Here is a 21,727-nt window from a genome sequence, read left to right as displayed (position 1 = left end):
CTTTCCTCACAAGCGAATCCCTCAAAATCCTGGTGGTGAGGGGAGGGGTCCTTCCCTCTAATGTGGCTAAAAGTACATAGTGACATTAAATCCTGCCATCTCTAATGATGACAGCTTCAAAGGGTTTAGATTTTGGATTCAATTGAGAAAAGCCCCAGAGTTCAGTTTGTGTGTGCCTCATGTTTTGAACAAAGTTTTGGCAATCTTTGGCATGTGGCCCGTCAGGGAAATTGGCTTGCGGGCCGGGACAGTTTGTTTACCTGCAGTGTCTGCAGGTTCAGCCGATCGCAGCTCCGACTGGCCACAGTTTGCTGTTCCAGGCCAATGGGGGTTGCGGGAAGTGGCGCGGGCCGAGGGATGTGCTGGCTGCCGCTTCCAGCAGCCCGCATTGGTCTGGAATGGCGAACTGCGGCCAGTGGGAGCTGTGATCTGCCGAACCTGCAGATGCTGCAGGTAAACAAACTGCCCCATCCCGTCAGCGGATTTCCCTGACAGGCTGCATGCCAAAGGTTGCCAATCCCTGTAATATAACATTCCTTCTTAATGGACTCTTCCAGTTAGCATATTCCTATATTTGCCTCTGCAAAGCATTTGGTGCTTGGATTGAGTAGAAAAAGGGTGGTTGAGGTCCTCTCCTCCTGTTGAGGCCCTCTCTCCTTGTGGAGCCTTAATATAAAACATCTCCATATGAATAAACATCTTTTGTTGGTTTACTCTGGAACTATGGCCCCTGCCTTAATTAAGTGGATTCTCATAAAAGAGGAATCCAGCTCCAGAATCCCATCACAAGAGAGCAAAGAATAAGCTAGTATTCATGTTACATTGATATCTAATCCTTGATGTGGAAGCAGAATCCATGAAAGCTTCCCTTTGTTTGATAATAATTTGCACCCAGTCTGACTCCGATGGCTGTGGTTTTGGTTAATATTTTAGCTGCTACCTTTTCAATCTTAAATCTACCCCACACACCTCATTTATCCCACCCTTTTCTTTTCACTTTCCCAAACTTTGCATTCCTTTTCCTTCTTAGCTTTTATTTTAATTGGGCCTCAGCTGCTTCTTCATAGCTGGCAGTTCTGAAATGTTCCCCCATATTTCTTTGATGCTGCTCTTTACAGACATGCTCAGCCTCACCACCTGAGCACGACTGAACAATAACCAATTCATCTTCCTGTTTAAGCTCCTTTATAGGTATTATTTCTGGAATCTTCAGTCATATTATGGAGGGGGAAATTATTCCTTGGTTCTTCCTTTCATTTCTAAGAATATATTTCAAAGAAGAATTTTCACAATGAAGGCAAAATTTCAATTACATCAGACTTAAATGACATAATAATAATAATTAATAATAAACACTAATAATAGGAACGGGCTATATACTAAGGTCTTTGGTCTGTACTCAGTCCTTACTCAGGTGAATCCCACACTGGCTTCAAAGTGAAAGCTGTTTAAAAATCTCATCTCAGAACTTGGTATATTCTTATAACTCAAGATTTATTATTATTCTTCACCTGCAGGTCAATGATTCATATCCAGCCCAATTTGATTAGTCACCAAAATCCATTATCTCATGACTAGTGGATGGTTTGTGTGATGTTAGTTTAGTGGTCTTGGTCCAGTTCTTAGTTCACACAGGAACTAGCAGTAACCTGCACAATTCTGCCCTAGACTCACATTTACATAAAGTTTGGACTTTGGTCAGATTCAGGATTATGGTTCAATTCCCCTTTTTCCTGAACCAAATCATCACACTGAGCCGTAATTGCCACCCTTCTTGGCAAATCTCTGCAAAGAAGTCATGTAGTGAGTGGACATGGAGACTGAACTATCCCCTTCTCCCTGGAGTGGTTCTTCCAGGTCAGGTTGGACCACACTAACAGGGCAGTGTGGAAAGCGTGCACCACTGCTATCTCTGCCCCACCCTTGCTGTGCATAGAGCACTACTGTCTGGCAATGCTCATGAGAAAGGGAATTGAAACATGCAATTAAAATATAATTTAATTAGAATAATAATAATAAAAGTAGTTCTAGTGCACTCTTCCCTCAACAAAAGTGCCTGGGCAACTTCATGGGTAATTTAAATAGAACTGCAATAATAAATAAATACAAGGTGAAAGATATAAAAAGAGCATAATGCTTCATGAAATACTAGCTATAAAAACAAAATACAGAACTGTGAATAAATGCATGAATAAAACACTTAGGGCTAGATTTTCAAAAGTATGTAGGAGCGTAAAGATGCAGGTAAGCACCTGGGGGGATTTCAGAAGTGCCCCGTTTCCGCTAAAAATCAAAAGCCAATTAAAATCCCCCTAGGCACCTATCTATATCTGTAGGTACCTGAATGTCTTTAAAAATCTGGTCCTTGGGCCTTGATCTTGCAAAGGCTTACTCCCATGCTTAACTTTACCTGCTATGAAGTCAGGCAAACTACTCACAGTGTGCTAAGTTAAATATATGCACAAATCTTTGCAAGAGCGTGGCTTTACGAAGCAAAAGACAATTTATAACATTCTCTCTTCCAGAATGAGAAGTGACGGTCAGTGAGAGATGGTCATTGCAGTCATCTCTTCTGCAAGTCACCACTTGGTACAATTACTAAAGCCATTGCCATGTTATCCAAGGCCTTGCCTGTGAAGACTCTAGGTTAACTCGGATTTGTAGTACTGTAACCTTAGCTACTCTTCAAAGGTCTCATCCAATGTACTCTGAAGTGAATGCGAGTCTCTCCATTGAGCTCAGTAGGTGCTGGATTAGGCCCCAACTCAGTACTCCTTTGAAAGTGTGCCCTGAGTGCTTTGCTGTGGCTGGCAGGCTGTTCAGATAAGTTCTGCTGGTGCTTTGGTGCCTCCTGCTAGTATGTGGACATATGCCCAGCATGCTCTGAAGTACTGATGCTATGTCTGGATTCTTTGTCTATAAGAATGATTTATTTTTGTATTAATATCTGTGAACACAGAATCCAGATTAAAGTAATTTTACCCTCATTTTTTCTGAGTGGGACAATGTTACAACTGCCTCGGGGCAGAACCACCTTTGGGTTTTGCTCCATAACAGTCCATATTATTTTCCAGTTTGACTCTGTAACAAAAACCTAATGCTCTACTGTTAATATCCCAATCATATCTGGGCAAGAAACGGTGATGTGGCAAACACAGACTTTGAACTGTAGTACAGATTCTAGCAGAAAAAGAGGCTGAGTTGTGACAGGGAAAGCCTTTATTAAAAGCACAAATGTCATGAATAAAAGCAACAGTAACTCAGAAAAATACCAGCCAGGTACATCCATTCATTCTCTTTTTTCAGGTCTGATCTAGCATGACAATATTCCTATTAAAAAAGCCAAGTCTGACAGCTACGGCCTGTCTGTTCCCAGGGGATTTACCTTCCTTGCGTAAAATCCAACCCTTTCCCTACTAGACATTTTTTTTTCATATTACTCGATTTCTCCTTAATTATAAACCCAACAGTGTTAGTTTCAAAGCCCCCTTTACATTTTACGTCCCTTCAGTGTCTCTTTATTGGGTTTGATGATATGATGCTCATTTGACTTCTGGGAAGAACATGGCATTATTCAATAGCCTATACACTGGTTCTTCAAGCAGTTTCTTACCCAGTCTCCCTTATAATGTCTCCATCACTAAGTTCTCTGAATGCTTTCACATTTTTCAGAAATAATTCTTTGCAAGCCTAAATTTTAGTGGTTCCCACAAACGGTCACACCATTGCAACCCAGCTCTATCCCCAGGCTTTAGATTGTGGTTATGGTTAGAAAAGTGACTATCCAAAAATGGCACCTTGTTAATATACCTGCTTCATGTGAGTCTTTGAGTCCTATCATCTTTCTTTAATGTCAAAAAACAGTTGTTATTCCAGCTATTACTACAGAAGCAGGAAAGCTATTGAACAACACAATTGCCACCAAAATGTACATGAATATTTATTCAAATAAAGAATTGAATTCACCTCAATTTCATAGATTCCAAGACCAGAATGGACCAATGTGAACATCTACTCTAGTGACCTCCTGTATAACACAGGCCAAAGCACTTCCTCAATATCATTCCTAGAACAACATCCCATCTTGATTTAAAAATGGTCAATGATGGAGAATCCACCATGACCCTTGGAATATTCCAGTTGTCAATTACTCTCACTGTTAAAATTGTACGTATTATTTCCAGTGTGAATTTGTCTATCTTAACTTCCAGCCACTGAATCATGTTATCATCTTTCTCTGCAAGATTGAAGAACCCATTATTAAATATTTATTCCTCATGTAGGCACTTATAAACTAATCAAGTCATGCCTTAGCCTTCTCGTTGTTAAGCTAAATAGATCGAGCTCCTTGTGTCTATCACTATAAGGCATGTTTTCTAATCCTTCAGCATTCTCCTGGCTCTTCTCTGAACCCTCCTTAATTTATCAACATCCTTCTTGAATAATGGACACCAGAACTGGACACCAATATTCCAATAGTGGTCGCACCAGGTTATTTTAGCTCTTCCAAATACAGAGCTAAAATAACCTCTGTACTCCTCCTCGAGATTCCCCTGTTTATGCATTCAAAGATTGCATTAGCCTTTTTGGCCACAGCCTTGCACTAGGAGTTCACGTTCAGCTAATTATCCACCAGGATCCCCAAATCTTTTTCATAGTCACTGCTTCCCAGGATAGAGTCTCCCAACGTATAAGTATTCTTTGTTCCTATATGTATACATTTACATTTAGCCATATTAAAACACACATTGTTTGCATACACTCAGCTTACTGAGTGATCTAGAACACTCTGTATCATTTACCTGTCCTCCTCACTATTTACCACTTCCCCAATTTTTGTCATCTGCAAACTTTATCACGATGATTTTATGTTTTCTTCCAGATCATTAATAAAATGTTAAATAGTGTAGTACCAAGAACTTATCCCTGCCAGAACCTACTAGAAACATACCTGTCAGATGAGCATTGCCCATTTTCAATTACATTTTGAGACCTATCAGTTAGTCAGTTTTTAATCCATTTAATGTGTGCCATGTAAATGTTATATCATTCTAGTTATTTTTAATCAAAATGTCATGTGGTACCAAGTCAAATGTCTTATAGAAGTCTAAGTATAATACATCAACATTCTTAGTGCCTCTTTTGAGTTGCTGGTAGAAGTGTGTGTATTTGTGTATTATATGCTGTATGTACACATGAACGCTGGATTGTGAAACAAGCCCAAGAGTTGGTAAAATGCGTGATATCACCTTTAGATTCACATATACAGACTACATATTCTAACCTGGGTTCCTAAAGTTAGGCTACAAATGCAAATGTAGATATCTAAATAAAAGCTATTGGGTAAAATTCTGAACCCACTAAAGACCTTCCATTGACTTCAATAGGGCTATCAATAACTGCTCTGAAATAAGGATGTTACACCCCGTATTTTCAAACATGCTGGGAAACTGCTGCTTCTCTTGAAGTTGATTGTCTACATGCATAAGTAATACACACAGAGACACGCATACACTCACACAGAGTGCAGGACACTAAGTATAATTGTTTGTATAATTGTTTGCAATAAATTTATCCACTGTGAACTCATGTTAAATTAACTTACACAAGGGAAATGTTACTTTTTAGTCTCCTCTACAGTGTGTGTATGTGTTTGGTGGTGATATGGTAAATTGTAGCCATGTAATAAATTGGATTGATCATGCACTTTTGGCTTCCTCACCTGCACTGAAACCTCTAATTCATCTCTGCTGAGACTGCTTCTGTAATTCCAAGCCTCTGAACAGCTTTCAGTAGGTACTATTTAAAGATCAAAACAAAAAATCCACAACACCAAACTGCCACAGAAAGTTTTCCTCTGATCCCCTCTGTATGTGAATTTATCACTGGTGTGACACGCAAGGTGGACACTATTCATTTCTCAGCCATTGGCAGTCTTAAGGTTCAATAATATGTTATCAAGGCTAAAAATGAGAGCTTTACATTGCTGAAAATCCAGAATTTGCTTTTTTGGCAGGATAAGGTATTTTCTGCGGTCCTGGTAGAACATGAGGTATTTGGCCTTTGCTCCTACCAGAGCAGGGATTGGCAACCTTTGGCACACAGCTCGCCAGGGCCGAACCTGCGGACGCAGTAGGTAAACAAACTGGCCCGGCCTGCCAGGGTGCTTACCCTGGCAAGCCGTGTGCCAAAGGTTGCCAATCCCTGTGCCAGAATATTGTTGTGAAATGTGTCATATACAGAATATGGCTTTGATTCAGCAAAGCACTTAAGCAGTTATTTAACTTTAAGCACACAATTAAGGCCTGTGTTGAATAGATGTAATTAAACATATGCTTAGGTCCCACTGACTGCAGTGGAAGTTAAGCATGTTCTTAAGTATCGCTTTCATACTGGATTGGGGCCCAGATGATTTCTTGTAAACAAGGCACCTTTCTCAAACTCATGCCAATAAAACCATGGTCCCGCAATGAACTCAGAGAGATGAACCCCTGCCCCTGATGGAGCATCATTCAAATCAGTAGGGTTCTGCATGTGTGTAAGGGTCAGCTCATGCAAAGTTTGCTGAAGGAATGAGGCCAATATCTTTCTACCACATCCCAGCCCCATACATTCTTTCACTCTAGCAATCTGATTTATTTAGTCAGTACCTTTGGGGTGCCCTGTCTTTTGTCCATTCACTTTGGTGAATCTCACAATAAGGTCTGACAGGCATTTGGTTTGTTATTTTTTTTTTTTAAGATTTTTTTTTTTCATGTATTCACTGTGTAGGTTTTTTTCCAGCTCTCTGTGCAACACTTTAAATAATTGCCCTTTTCTGTTTAATTGGAATGACAAACAGTAGAATGTTAATTAACAAAAAATGTTCAGCGCAGAGCAAGTTAGCAGAACTGTAAAGAGGTCGTGATTTACAGTATTTGCACAACTTGCTTTTATAAAGAAATTGTTCTTCATTATAATAATGTCAAGAAAGCAAATAGGAAAAAAACGAAAAAAAGAACAAACTGTGTTGCATTAATAAGGAATTAATGGGCATTTGAAGTTGAACGTAATCCATTTTTATGTATTATTTCATACAAAGTTTATGGGATTCAGGATACCAGAAAATAAATAAAGGTAATGATTTCAAGGTAATGATCTACTGGGGGGTATGAATACTTAACAAAACTGTTAGTCTTATCTACTTCCCTGGCCCTAAAACCCGGGGGCTTTTTATTCCTTAATTTTTCTACTCACTCTTACATTACAAGATCAAAGTACTACATTAGGTGAAAGACAAACTATTACAGATATTTTACAGTTACCATTAGAACCACCTTCTCATCTGAAACTTTGCAAGACCTCCCTTTTTATGTTACAAAGCACAATTTAAAGCATTCCTCCAGACAGAGACCTATGTCTACGTCTCTGAAAGACACTACAGATCATGGCCCCTTGTGTTCTCCCACAGACTAGTGTGTCTCATCACAGTCTGCAACTTTCTGAAAGGTGTCCAACATTTCCTTAGGTAATAACACTCTGCAAAACAAGCCATATTTTTCAATCTTCCACTGCTATTTGTACCCTTGCTAGGGGGGCTACTCTACAGGTCACTAGAAGAACTGTGCAGTGTAGACATACTTAAGAGGTGAGTTTTGATGAGTGAGTCAGGCCAAATAAGGAGCAGTGCTTTTCCTTCATTTGCAATTGATGTCCTGCCCTTGGATGGGAACAACAAACATGCTATTTGAAATGAATCAGGAAAGTCAGGACTCAGAGAACATAAGAGAATTATGCTAGGGGGCAGAGCCATGACAACTGTGCTTACTGTGCTGCCAGAAAACATTCATTATGAAGGTTTTATTCATGTGGGTGAGTGGGCGGTTTAGATGCCCTGGCTCACTTAAATGAGTTCATTTTCCTAATATAGTCTCTGTGGTACACAAGTGATCACTGAAAACTAGTAGCTGCCCCCAGTCTCTAGGATAACAGGTCTTGCAGTTTGTAATTTACAGATAGAGCTGGGTGAAAGACTTTGATTCTGATGAGTTTATTTATTATTTGGAATTGTTCAACTGAAACTTGATATGAACATATTTCAACATAAGGGTTATTCATGAACTATTTGCTTAGGAAATGTGCCAGATCCTCAATAAGGCTGCTTTTGTGATGTTCCAGGTCTCAAACCCAGGCCAGGGAATCCCCCAACAACCACCACATTTACTGAAACTTGTGGGCTGAGAAGCTAATAGGACTATAGCCTCAGCCAGTGCACCCCCCGATTGGGGGAATCACTCGGCTCCACCGGTTGGTCCAACCATGCCAGGTAAACCAGGAGGAAGCACAGAAAAGTTTGTTCGAGCAACAAGGTGATTTCCTGTTGTAGATGCATTGAACCCTGCTTGTGCCTGCCTCTTGCATCCAACTCTCTTACTGATTCCTGCTCTGCTCCTGGCTCTTGTCTTACCCCTGTCTTCACTCCTGTTCTTCCCATGCTCCTGCTCTGTGTTTGATCCTTGTCTCTCCTCCAGTTCCTGCCCTTACACCTCACCTTCAATCATCAGTTACCAGTCCTAGCTCTGACCCTGGCCTCCAACCCAGACTCTGGATTGATACTTGGCTCTGGCATTTGATGTCTGACCTTGGCTCTGACCCTCAGATTCGATTCCTGATTCTGACTCTGGCTTGCCCCCTGGCTCTGGTAATTGGCAATTGACTCTGGTGCTGACTGTTGGCTTTATTCCTCAACCAGTATGCCTGCTAGACCTGACTCCTGCTCTAACTACAAGGCCAGACTGCCTACATCTGGGTCCATAACAGCTTTGTGGCACTCTAGTTGTACAAAACAGTCTTAAAGCTGACCTAAGTGGCCATCTGAAGATTCTTGGGAGGGGTTGAGCTGCTGTTGCTGAATATCCTACTTCCTTCAGACCCTATAGAGCAGGGGGATGTGCTGTGAGTGTGTCAAGGAAAACAGAGGCAGCTAACAGGAGTTTTGAAGAGAGTAACTGTTGACACTGTGCTTGGAGGCAGCGGGATTTGGTGAGTCATGTGTTTGAGTCGTCAGTTAGTTATCTGGTTGTCTGTTGGTTTGTTCTCTATGTATGGGGTATGTAGCTGGGCTGTGGGTCCCTGAGTGAGCAGGGTGCCTTACTAAAGCCCAAGAGACTCTAACCCAGGGAGCTTTGATCAGGGCCTTGCTAAAGACTGCAAGACTCCAATCCTTGGAACTTTGATCAGCTCAGCTGTTTAAAGTCTTAGAGGTTAATTGCTCCCTGACGGTCTGGGGTGGAGTTGAGCTGAGCTAATAGTGGGGTACAGGAGGAGTTTAGAGAGGGAGTGTGAGAGGCTTTCCTTCCAGGTTCAGTACTATATGTGATATCAAGATGGCCAGCGATGGAACAGTGGTGATGACCTGCAATGTGCCATTTTCTCTTTCCTTCTTGAAGAGATAAGTGATTTCATGTGCATGAAGTGCAAGCTGGTGGCTGTGCCGGAGGAAAAGAATCTTGGATTGGAAGGGCAAGTACAGATGCTAATGAGAATTGGAAAAGTCGGGGAGTTCCTAGACAATCAGGTTTGGGAAACACCAGTACCCCAGAGTCATGGAAGTATGGAACTGGGTACCAAGGAATCAGATAGAGAGGACATCAAAGAGGAGTCCTAACCACCAGAAGCAAGAAATCACAGCAGTATTCTACGTGGCTGGTGACAGATGAAGATGGACAGGTTGGCGTCATCAAAGATAAGAGGACTGGGAGGAATTCAACACAACTAGAAGTTTCACATTGATACCAGGTCTTCAACATGGAAACTTTAAAAGATAGCTCTCAAGAACCAAGGGAACAAAGAGATGTAGGGAACACACACATGGACGGCAGCTCAGTCCTACCTGTAAGCTTGCCTGCAAAGAGTTGTCCAACCATCAAAGGAAGACAGACAATTCTTGTTGGAGATTCAAAACTAAGAAGACTCAAAAGAATATTCTGCAAGGGACATGCAGAAAACAGGACAGTTGGCCTACCTTCCCAGAGCTAAGACATGAGATTTCATCCTAAGATTATATAGACTTCTGAAGTCAATAGGCAAGGACCCATCAGATATTATTCTTATTGACACTGGACTGCAGGACATTTTGCAGATAGTAGATGACTTCAGGGAACTCAGAAAAGTACTGAAGAAGAAGGTGATCCAGGAGGTCTTCTGAGATACTTCCTGTCCCACAAGTGAATGAAGAAAGAAGGCAGAAGATTCTGGAAGTGAACTGATGGCTAGGTAAGTGGTGTACAGTGTAGGGTTTTTGTTTCGTGGAACATTGGTTCACCTTCTCTGTGGAGAGGGAGCTGAATAATTTAGATGGCCTCCACCTCAGTAGAAAGGGGACCAATCTTCTTGGGGACAGACTGGCTAGAATAGTCAGAAGGGGGCTAAACTAATAGCAAAAGAGGAAGGTAAAAAGAGGGAAGATATGAGCACTCAGAACAAAGTTGAGATGTTGGGAACAGAATCAAGAAGCCAAAGGACATGAAGAGAAGAAGTTCTTGAATTGCCTATACACCGATACTAGGGGCCTGGGTACCAAACAAGAGGAATTGGGATTGCTCATTTATAAGCATAAATTTGATCTAGGTAGTATTACTGAGTGGGATGATTCCCATTATGGAAATGTTAAAATCAATGGTTATAACCTATTTGGGAAGGATCGAGTGAGTAAAAAAAGAGGAGTGGTACTTTATGTCAAAAATGGCAATATCGGTTTCTGAGTCACTGATAACTCAGAAGTAAATGATCTTGAATGCATATGGATCAATATCCTAACAGATAAAGTACAAGACGGGGTATTAGTTGGTGTCTGCTACAGACCACCAAATCACACTAGGAACAGGATGACCACCTCCTTACATACCTATCTATAATGTGTAGGGGGGAAATTGTGTGATCATGGAAGACTGCTATCTGAGTGACATATACTGGAGGTCTCATTCTGCCAGTACTAAAATATCCTTGGAATTTCTAGAGATTATTGATAAGAATTTTCTAACTCAAAAAGTGTTACAGTCAACACAGGGGATTCTTTATTAGACCATGTCTTAACTGATAAAGAGAAACTGATCACAGAATGAAAAATTAATGGTAGCTTAGGTACAAGTAATCATGACTTGATCACATGTATAATGTGCGAGTAGAATAAAGTCCAGACTGGTAATATATATACTTGGTGCTTTAATAAGACCAATTTCACAAAGCTGAAAACAATTTTGAGCCAAATCAGGTGAAATGTAGAATTCAATCAGAAAAATGTGACTGATAATTTGTAATCATTTAAGAACACCTTACTAGATGCCTCTCCCCTTAAAAAAACAAAAACAAAACAAAAACACTCATAATACCAAAATCAAGGAAGAAGGTCATTCTGGTTTAAAAAATAAAACTGGTTAGAGGTGAAGTGAAGGCAACTGTAAAAAAAGAAAAATAATATATAACAAATGAAAAAAAAGGGGAAGTTGATAGTAATGAATATAAATCAGAAGTTAGGAATTGTAGAAAATTGAGAAGGGAAGCAAAAGGAAACAAGGCAACATCTATGACCAGCAGAGTTAAAGACAATAAAAAAGTTTTTTTAAAAATATATTAGGAACAAAAAGAATCCTGGCAATGGTATTTTTCATTTCTGGATGAAAATGATAGAATTATCAATAATAATGCAGAAAAATTCAATAAATAATTCTGTTCTGTATTTGGGGAAAAAACAGATGATATATTCCTATGATATGGTGATGATAACACACTTTCCATTCCATTCAAGTATCTCTGGAGAATATGAAACAGAAGCTACTAAAGTTAGACATTTTTAAATCAGCCAGTCCAGATAGCTTGCATCCAAGGGTTTTAAAAGAGCTGGCTAAGGAGCTATCTGGACCATTAATGTTGATTTGTTTTCAATAAGTCTCAGAGCACTGGGGAAGTTTTAGGAGACTGGAAGGAAGCTAATGTTGTGCCAATTCTTAACAAGGGTAAATGAGATTATCCATGTAATCATAGGCCTGTCAGCCTGACTTTGATCTTGTGAAAATAATGAAGAGGCTGATACGGTACTCGATTAATAAAGAATAAATGTAGGGTAATGTAATTAAAGAAAAACAATAGGCATTTATGGAAAATAGATCCTATCAAAAGTAACTGGATATCTTTTTCTTATAAGATTACAAGTTTGATTGGTAAAGGTAATAGTGTTATTGTAAGACTTAGACTTCTGTAGGGTATTTGTCTTCGTATCTTATTTTGATTTAAAAAACCTAGAACTATATAAAATTAACAAAGCACATATTCAATAGATTACACTGATAGGTCTCAAAATGTAATTGTAAACACAACAGGGACTTGTCACAAAGTAAGTTTATTTCCAATGGGGTCCTAAGGGATCTATTCTTGGCCCTATGTTTTATTTAAATTTTTTATCACTGACCTAGCAGAAGAGACAAAATCATCACTGATAAAGTTTGCAGATGACAAAAAAAATTAGGGGTGTGGGAAATAATGAAGAGGTCAGGAAACTGTTTCAGAGATTTAGATTGCTTGATAAGCTTAATGTAAGCAAAAATGTGTTTCCATATGGCTAAATGTAAATGTATGGGTCTTGGAACAAATAATATTGGCTATGCTTACAGAATGAGGGATTCTATCCTGGGCAACAGTGACTCTGAAAAAGATTTGGGAATCCTGGTGGATAATCAGTTGAACATGAGCTCTCAGTGCAATGCTATGGACAAAAGGGTTAATACGAACTTCTGATGCATAAACAGGGGAATCCCAAGTAGGAGTAGAGGTTATGTTACTTCTGTATTTGGCACTGATGCAACCACTGCTTGAATACTCTGTCCAGTTTTGGTGTCCACTAATCAAGAAGGATGTTGATAAATTAGAGAGGATTCAGAGAAGAACCAAGAGAATGATTCAAATCCTGAAATTCTAATTCAATTTTTGTTCACACTTTTCTCAGGCATATTCCCATTAAATATGATGGGCGTTTGCCTGAGTAATAACTGATTGTGATTCTGTTTTAGGAACCAGGTGGTCTTTTGCAACAGCATAAAAATCTTGGAAGATTTCTGGGCTTAACCTTGGGTGGGCAACTTGCCACAGCACTTGATACATAAGAGCACTGGAAGGCATAGTTTATAACCTTTATGTTTATATAATAACCCTTCCTGTGTGGCAGTTAAAAGCCCTACTGCATGCTTAAGTCATTTCCCAACTATCTTGGCAAAGGCAGGCTTTTGACATACTAAATTTTATAACAATGAATGATTTTTAAATACTCTAAGATCAAGTTAAATAATTATAGGAAGAACTGTGATTAATTATAACCAAAGAATTCAGATGCCTGGTAGCGGGAGGGATAAACTGTCATTTAGCTATAAAGGGGTTTTATCTCCTGTTTAAGCTTAGATATTTTTATTCTGTGTAGCATATTAGAGAGCAAGCCACAGATACAAATATAAGTACATCATTATATGTTCTATGATACTTAGCAGCTGTTCTATAGAAAGTAAGGAACGATAATGTTGTGTAATAACATATTAAAAGCAAATAAAAGAATAAGGGGCTAAATTCATACTATCCATCCATTGAAGTCAATGGAGTTGCACCAGGGGTACTTTGAGAGTTACAGTCACCATTAAGTGGCTATAAACAGGAGTAAAAATGATAAAGAATGTAAGTGCAGTATAGTTTTCTATAAACTTGTTCAAAGTTTACTATATATACAAAAAACAAAGACCTGATCCTTAATTTCCTCGGCTAGTGTGAGCAGAGAGGACACAGAATGAATGTATCAGGCCAGGCAGAGAGGAGGCAGATCTAGCTTCTTTAACTTTAACCTTAACTTCGTTTGCTTACTTTGCCACACAGCAAACTGCTCCTTCCTGAGGCGGGTTAGGTAATAAGGTTTTCTAGTTAGGTATCAGAAGCATGGCTCCTATAGGGCAGTATGGACAAGAAGAAGCAGTAGAGAGGCGGAAGAGTTTTATGAATGTCTTTGGTTTCTGGATATCTATCATTTTCAGGGCCGGAGCCCTTTTTCTATTCCCAGCTCACTCTGCTCTGAATTTACTATCTCCCTGTCTACCTAGCTAATCTATCTAGGTACTTAGAACCAGCTCTGAATTCCTTACTGCTCTGTAGTTTGAAAGCTTTTTTGACCTTCACTTGGTGAAGGGCTACATAAAGTAGTATGCTGAGTTAGATTACTAAACAGTCACACAGAATATGGAGTTACTTTTGGTAAGAGCTTGCTGATTCCCCGGTGTGAGGCTTCATGTTAAAATGAAACAGAAAAAAAATAGCTGTTTCTTCAAAGTGCGTGTGGATGTGTGTGGGGGAAACAGAAATGATACATTTTCAGTGAACAGCCCACACTATCTAAAATTTTGATATTTTGTATCATTTCATGGATGCATGAGTCTGAACCCTCTTTTAAAAAGAGAAATATATCTAAATACTGTATAATGTTTTGCAGTGTTTCCTTCTGAGACTCTCCACTATCACTCATTTTCATTTCTTCTGTCCTGATTACACTGATTTAAGATTCAGCATGTATTCTGTCTTGTTATTTTCAATTCCTCAAAAGTCAGTTGCATCTAGCTGGTTAGAATTACCTTTACTCATATCATTCACTTACACCTAATCTTAAACCAAATAACATGAAAATAACACTATAGAACAGGCTGTTTGTGAAGGGAGAATCTCAAATGGCTGGTTTCAGAGTAGCAGCCGTGTTAGTCTGTATCCGCAAAAAGAAGAACAGGAGTACTTGTGGCACCTTAGAGACTAACAAATTTATTAGAGCATAAGTGGGCTGTAGTCCACGAAAGCTTATGCTCTAATAAATTTGTTAGTCTCTAAGGTGCCACAAGTACTCCTGTTCTTCTTTTTTCAAATGGCTGGGAAAGTTTAATAACAGATCCAAAAGTCTCTATGTATGTGTCATGGGCAAACCTTTCCCTATTCAGATGGGAAAAGCACCCAAAAAATCAGAGGCTAATTTAAGCACAAACAAACAGGAGCAGGGTGGACTCACCACTGCCCCGCCCCTTCTAGCTGTACATGATGTAGAAGCTCTTTCTTGTCTAAGGCCCCCAGCTGACACTTGCTCTGGTCCCTGCAGTGGTCTGCCGTGTCTCATGACTCAGCCCACAGGCCAGCTCACATTTAAGTCCACCCCTTCCAGAGTAACAGAAATTTTTGGAGTAACAAAAATTTCCAGTGTCCTTACATCTGGTAATGAGCCTGAACTGTCAGCCCTGTGGTCCTCACACTCTTCTCTCAGAATTTTAAGTCATTCTTGTGCTCTTTTCTCCAGGGGCTTCATACCACCTTTCTCAATGGCTGGGTGGCTAACCCAGGTCCACCCACTACATTAGCTTCCAGTCCAGGGACCCTATAACCAGCAATGAAGATTGTCAGCAGGCCTCTCCAAGTTCACCCTTCATTCAGGGCCAGGACTAACAGGGCTACCCCCGGCATCCCCAACCAAATTCCAAACTCAAGGTACAAATGTAAATTAATTTCTGCCCTCCTTAGGCTTGACCTTTCATTCCTCTCTGTTCACTGCTCAGGAGAGGATCTCAAAATAAACTCACTCCATGGGTTTCCTCCTTGATCGTCCTAATCTCTCTAGTCCTAAAGAACAATTGCAGAGTTTCTCTCTGTAGTCCAGCCTTCCTTTCTTTATAGTCATCACTCAGCTCCTTCCCCAACCGGGCTTCATCTTTAATGAAGCCTAATGCACCCTCCAGTCACATATCATAACTGGCCTCTCAGACCCACCTATTCCAGCCCGTCATGGGTATGCTAAATTGGGTTAGAAGGTTTCATGAAAATAAGCTAATTTGGCACATTTGGACCCAGGAGAGCCCTGAATGGAAGAGGGAGGGGAAGGAAATTAGCAGGAAAGAAAAATCTCTGAATTTTCTGAACCTTCCAACAAAGGCTCAGTCCAGGTAAATTTGAGTTGGAGTTAGGGTTTGCTTTGGTCCTCCTATATTATCAGAACTCATTTGCACATCCTCTTTAGTTGCCAAACTGGATGAGTAAACTAACCTTTTCCCAACATTTGCAGAACTCAGATATGAGCCTTAAGGTTTGTATGAAATGTGACTCCTGAAATCACCTGGACTTCACCAGATGACCCTACCATGGGGCATCTGGCTGAATCATGGGGTCTCTGGGCCTGAAAGTCTGCCAGGAGAACATCCTTTAGAGTGTGTAGCTGGAAGAAAGAGGGATGTGGGGGTAAAGCTGTAGAGAAGCTCTGCTCGTGTGAAACCAAGTAATTCTGCAGTAACCCAGGCTCAGTCCTAAAGAGTTTAGGAGACTGCTGGACAGAAACTGTGCTCCTGTGGAGCAGCTAAGCTCCAGAGCAACACTCCTTTGCAGACCTGTCCATAAAGTCCTCTCGCAGAGCTGTGTTTTGCTGACTCTCTCTAACCCAAGGGAGCCTGCTTGGTCAGGGTTAGGAGAATTCAATTTCCTTGATTAGCTGAACCCCCGAATATTCAAAGGATTTTAGTGTGAGATGGAATGACATATGAAGTAAAACCAAAAGAAGATGTCAGTCAAATGTCTGTGAACATCCAAAAAGGGCCCGGTTTGGTTCTTCTTTTCCATTAGGACAGTTTGACTCTCTGTAAAAAAAAAAATAATAATAATAAAAAAAAAACCCCAACAACACAGTTCATCGAGGCAAACCAGCCAACGCTTCATCTTAACAACATGCAGTGAAACACCTAATCCCTAAAACAGTCTCAGCTCAAACAGCACTTGAACAAGGGAAGTGACAATCTATTGTACTTCCTTAGTGAGTTCATTTTTGTGTGTGTCAGTTACAGCATCATAATGCACATTGCATTATTGTTCTACTTAGTGAATTGCTGATGTGTATAATGATGCACCTGTTAGTCAAGAAATCCCTCAGAAGCCAAATGGTGTTATAAAACTGACATATTCTGAGACAGCCAGAACTGTCAGGATGTTTCCTCTGCATTATGCAATATTTTCTGCTTTATGGCCATTAAAGACAATAATAAAACAGCTGTTACTGAGTAGTATGTTGTCATATATCAGTGAAAAGCATGGAAATGATTATAGCAGTGCTATTCACAGTGTTATAGTTAAGGGTGGGTCATAGTTTCCATTATAAATTCATTTTTTTGTGGGCAAGTGTGAATATATATCTGCCTGGAGCAATATATATATATTGATTCAAAATATTTAGGAGATATCCACAGCTAAGCAATATATATATGTATTTTGCTCCAGGCAGAAACTTGCCACAAAATGTGTGAATCCAGGAGCAATGAGCAACTTTTGTGTTTGAAAATATAAATTTCATGTAGGATTGACAGTGCCAGAAAGTGTAGTATTCATCATAAGCAAAAAATAGTCTACATCAGGGATCGGCAACCTTTGGCACGCAGCCCACAGGGAAATCCGCTGGCGGGACAGGAGGGTTTGTTTACCAGTAGCGTCTGCACATTCGGCCAATCGCAGCTCCCAGTGGCCGCGGTTCACTGTTCCCGGCCAATAGGAGCTGCGGGCGGCCATGCAAATGTAAACAAAGTGTCTGGTGGCCCACCAGCGGATTACCCTAATGGGTCGCGTGCGGCCCGCAGGCCGCAGGTTGCCCACCACTGCCCTACAACATGCCCACATGGGTTTATACACCTCCACAATCCCCCATAGCACCCCACCAGCTCTCAAAATTTTTAATGCATCTCCCAGAGTTTCCTTTTGTTACTCCTCTTTCAACATTCCTTTTATCCTTTCTTTACTATTTCCCATTTCATGTTTTTCCACCACCTACAGATAAAATTGTTAAAGTCAATACTATTTGTGAAGCAAACATCCTTAGCTAATTCTGTATCAAAGCTGTAATTTTCTCTCTAAATGGGTTTTATAGTCATTACATTACTTCAGGGTACTTAGCCTGAGGGTCTTTGTATTTCTGATAAACTTGGAAATAAAATAATACAACTAGAAAGACATCTGCTAGGCTGAAAAGCATGACTCACATGTGTGTGAGGGAAATGGAAGCACTAAATCTTGTCTTGGCTTTCTAAGCTTGCTTAGCTATGGATATCGCCTAAATATTCTGAATCATTCAATAATTATTATATAAATTTCAAAAATACAAATCATTATAGCATATGGGCACCAAATAAATGGATTGAAAGGAACAATTGCTTACTCTACAGAGAAGAATAAAAATCTCTGCTACATCTTCTCCCTCTGCTAGATCTGAGTGTTACTTAAAGAGATAGCTCAACTGAAGCCCAGTAAGTGCTTCAACTATTTGTCACCTCTCAAAAATAGGCTGACCCTGGTTCTTGATATTCTCATTGTCCGTATAAATAACTAATCTTTTTTGGAACCTGCTAAACTTTTGGCCTCAATCATATCTTGTGGCAATGAGTTCCATAGGCTAAGTAAGCATTTTGTATCAAAGTATTTCCTTTGGTCATTTTTGTCTTTCAGTTCAATTGATTGTCCCCTTGTTCTTGTATTATGAGAAAGAGTAAACAGTAGTACCTTCATTTTAAATGGTTCCATCATGTGCCTGTTACAGAGGCATGTGTGGGAAGGATGAAGGGAAGGAATTGATGTCAAAATGTTTTGCAACCTTGGTAAAAATGCTAAGGCTTGGTCTACACTACCCCCCCTAATTCGAACTAAGGTACGCAACTTCAGCTACGTGAATAACGTAGCTGAAGTCGAAGTACCTTAGTTCGAACTTACCTTGGTCCACACGCGGCAGGCAGGCTCCCCCATCGACTCCGCGGTACTCCTCTCGCCGAGCTGGAGTACCGCAGTCGACGGCAAGCACTTCCGGGTTCGACTTATCGCGTCCAGACTAGACGCGATAAGTCAAACCCAGAACTTCGATTTCCAGCCGTCGAACTAGCTGGTAAGTGTAGCCAAGGCCTAAGTCTCTGAAGTAACTTAATTTCTGTTAAACCAGTTATGGCTGTTGATGCACTAACAAAGCACATCAATTTAAAATGGAAGGCTTATTTCCCTCAGGAGGTGGGGCATTTGATCACCTTAAAAATAAATCTTGAAAATATTATTTTTTTCAAAAAAATCAGAAATACGATGAGGCCCCTGGGTGCTAAACTGGATCCTTTTGAGTATTTCATGACCTTCATTTGGTTTTCACTGAAAGGCTTCTCCTGGAAACCTAGAAAACACAGCCAATTCATCTATGTGAACCTGACAGAAGTTAATCTAGGAAAGTGCATTTCACTCACAAAGGCCCAGATGACATTTCCATGTTTACTAAAAGGGCAGCGTGAAATGATGCTATAAAAGCACAATGGAAGCTACAGCACACTGAAGAAAACATGGTGTTAATGGGACGTGTGTTGTGTTGTGGCTTGCCAAGCATTTCTGAGATGATTTGTGAAGTTAGCTAGGGTTGTAAAGCCATTGTAGTAAGCCCTCCACACTCAGAACTGTGTGCCATCGCTCAAATGTATGTAACACCGTTCAAGATTAGATTAGAGGCTTCAGGGGCAAACACTGGATAAATGTTTTTTCATCAATTGCTTAAAGTAGTTTGTCAAAATAAGGATGGGTTCTAACCTTCAAGGAGAAGAATTAATACATAGAGAGCGAGAGCCAAAATCAAGGGGCTGGTCCTACACAATGCTGAGCAGCCATAGGCAGGTGCTGAGCAAAACTTAACTCCCACCTTGCAGGAAGTGCACATTGACTTTCAGGACTGGATCCCAAATGAATGAATCCTAAGTCCAGTGAAGCAAATGGAATGCTTTTCATTGACTTCAAAGGACTTCTTTGACTTCTGTTAGGAGTCCCATGGCCCCTTCTGTGGCAGTCACCTCACTGGGTCCTATTTCTGTCTAGGGAGAGGGAACTGGTTAAGATTAATTATTTTATGTAACATTAATATTATAGTAGCACCTAGAGGCCTCAACTGAGCTCAAGACCCCAATGTGCTAAGCTGTTTACAGACACATAGTAAGAGCCAGTCCCTGAAGATCTGACAAAGGAAGGGAGGAGAAACAGAAGCCAAGAGAGGGGAAGTAACTTGCCCAAGGTCACTCAGCAGGTCTGTGGTAGAACTGGGAACAAGTCCCAGGTCTCCTGAGTTCCCTATCTCCTGGCCCACGCTGATTAAATAACTGATTTGAACTTTCTCCAACAACTCAAACTGGACCAGAACCTTTTATTGCTTGCATTTCCAAAGAAGTTTAGTTGTTTTTTTTCCCCCTTAGTATTCCCAGTTTTTACACACCTCTGAATTATCTAGTTTCATTCACAATCAGAAGTGGGAACTGGTGATCTGTTGCCCACTGATGCAGTTGTATAATGTGGTTCATTACAGTACATTAGCCACCAGCAGCTCAGTCTCAATAGCAGTTGTTTAAACAAAAGTACTTCCCCCCCGCCCCCTCCGCGAAGTAATGTTCTGCTGTGACACTTGGGAATGATGTTAAAACAAGGAGAGTTATGAAACTAGCCTATTGACCTAATATGAGTCACGACATCAGGAAACACGTCATAGATCTTTGCCAGCAGGTCTTGTGCTAGTGCTGGAAGTTGTGCAACCTTTTGAACACTAAATGTGGGAGGATATGATGGGTTCATTTCCTAAGTGCTTTCATAAATTAACTGACCTCCTCTCCCCCCTTGCTGATAGCTAAACATGGAAGTCAAAGGAGGAACTTTTCTCTCTGTGGAAATTGCTCCCTGAAAATACCACGTAGAGTTCATATTAATTTAAAAAAAATGTTTACTCAATGGGTAGCTCCAGAGTTTGTATGGTAAGATAACTAGGTCATAATTTGTATTTACTTTGGCACAATGATCCCTGGAAAAGTGATGCAATATCTTATCCTGTTTAGCACCCGTGAAAAGTGTTGTGAAAAGAAAAACACACAGAGGGAGTGTAAACAGGATACATGGGAATATGGAGAAAGCACAAAGGAGCTGTCAGTACTGAAGTACTTAGGACCAAACGTAGCCCCCTTCTCCATGGGAAGATACTACAGGGGATCCCTAGGCCGTGAAAGAATTGTGGTTCCCCTTCATGTGTAGGGCTGAATGCAGATGGTAGAGGATTTGTCAGAAGACACATAACCCCTGCATGGCACTGAGTCTGCTTTCTGTGACCTTCCTGTGCAGCAGTATTTAAGGGGTTCAGATGGAGCAGGGGTGTCTGAGGATCATCTTCTGTGTGGTTCCTCCTGCCCTTCCATCCATGGGATGGGGGGATAAGTCTCCTGAAGGCTACCTCAATTACTGGTCTGAGGATAGCCTGTCTGGATCAGTTCCACAGATAGTGTCACCTGGAGAGAGGGCTTTTTGTTAGGCCCATGCATCTGCCCAGTGACTGGACTGGCTACCCAAGATGAGCACTGGGCTCAGAATTTGGCCTATACATGTGGGTATTAAATATCTTTGTTTGTTCCTCATTACTAAAGCTGTTATTGCTAGTGATTGGACAAAAGGTTCAGAGCTCAGATTCCATTCAGATGAGGATCCAAAATGTAACCCACCATGCCCAGTTTCCAAAATTGGTCTGGAAATTACATGAGAAGGAGCTTTCTTGCAAGACTTCAGGGGCTTCCTGTTTCTTGTTGCACTAGTGATAGCACAAGTGAAATCTCACAGCATTTCAGCAGTTCAGGAGGAGCTGTGAATATTAAAAGTCATCTTTCTAAAACAA

At 40.5% G+C, this 21,727-nt stretch overlaps 1 long non-coding RNA gene across 1 annotated transcript in view; it reads right to left on the bottom strand.

Annotated features, from left to right (window-relative positions):
- Window positions 1–21,727, bottom strand: part of LOC128837501 (uncharacterized) — a 187,396-nt gene that overhangs the window by 145,712 nt on the left and 19,957 nt on the right. The window lies entirely within an intron of this gene.

Source organism: Malaclemys terrapin, chromosome 4 (assembly GCF_027887155.1).
Source record: "Malaclemys terrapin pileata isolate rMalTer1 chromosome 4, rMalTer1.hap1, whole genome shotgun sequence".
In the NCBI taxonomy this organism is placed as follows: Eukaryota; Metazoa; Chordata; order Testudines; family Emydidae; genus Malaclemys; species Malaclemys terrapin.
This window is presented reverse-complemented; position numbering and strand designations above follow the sequence as displayed.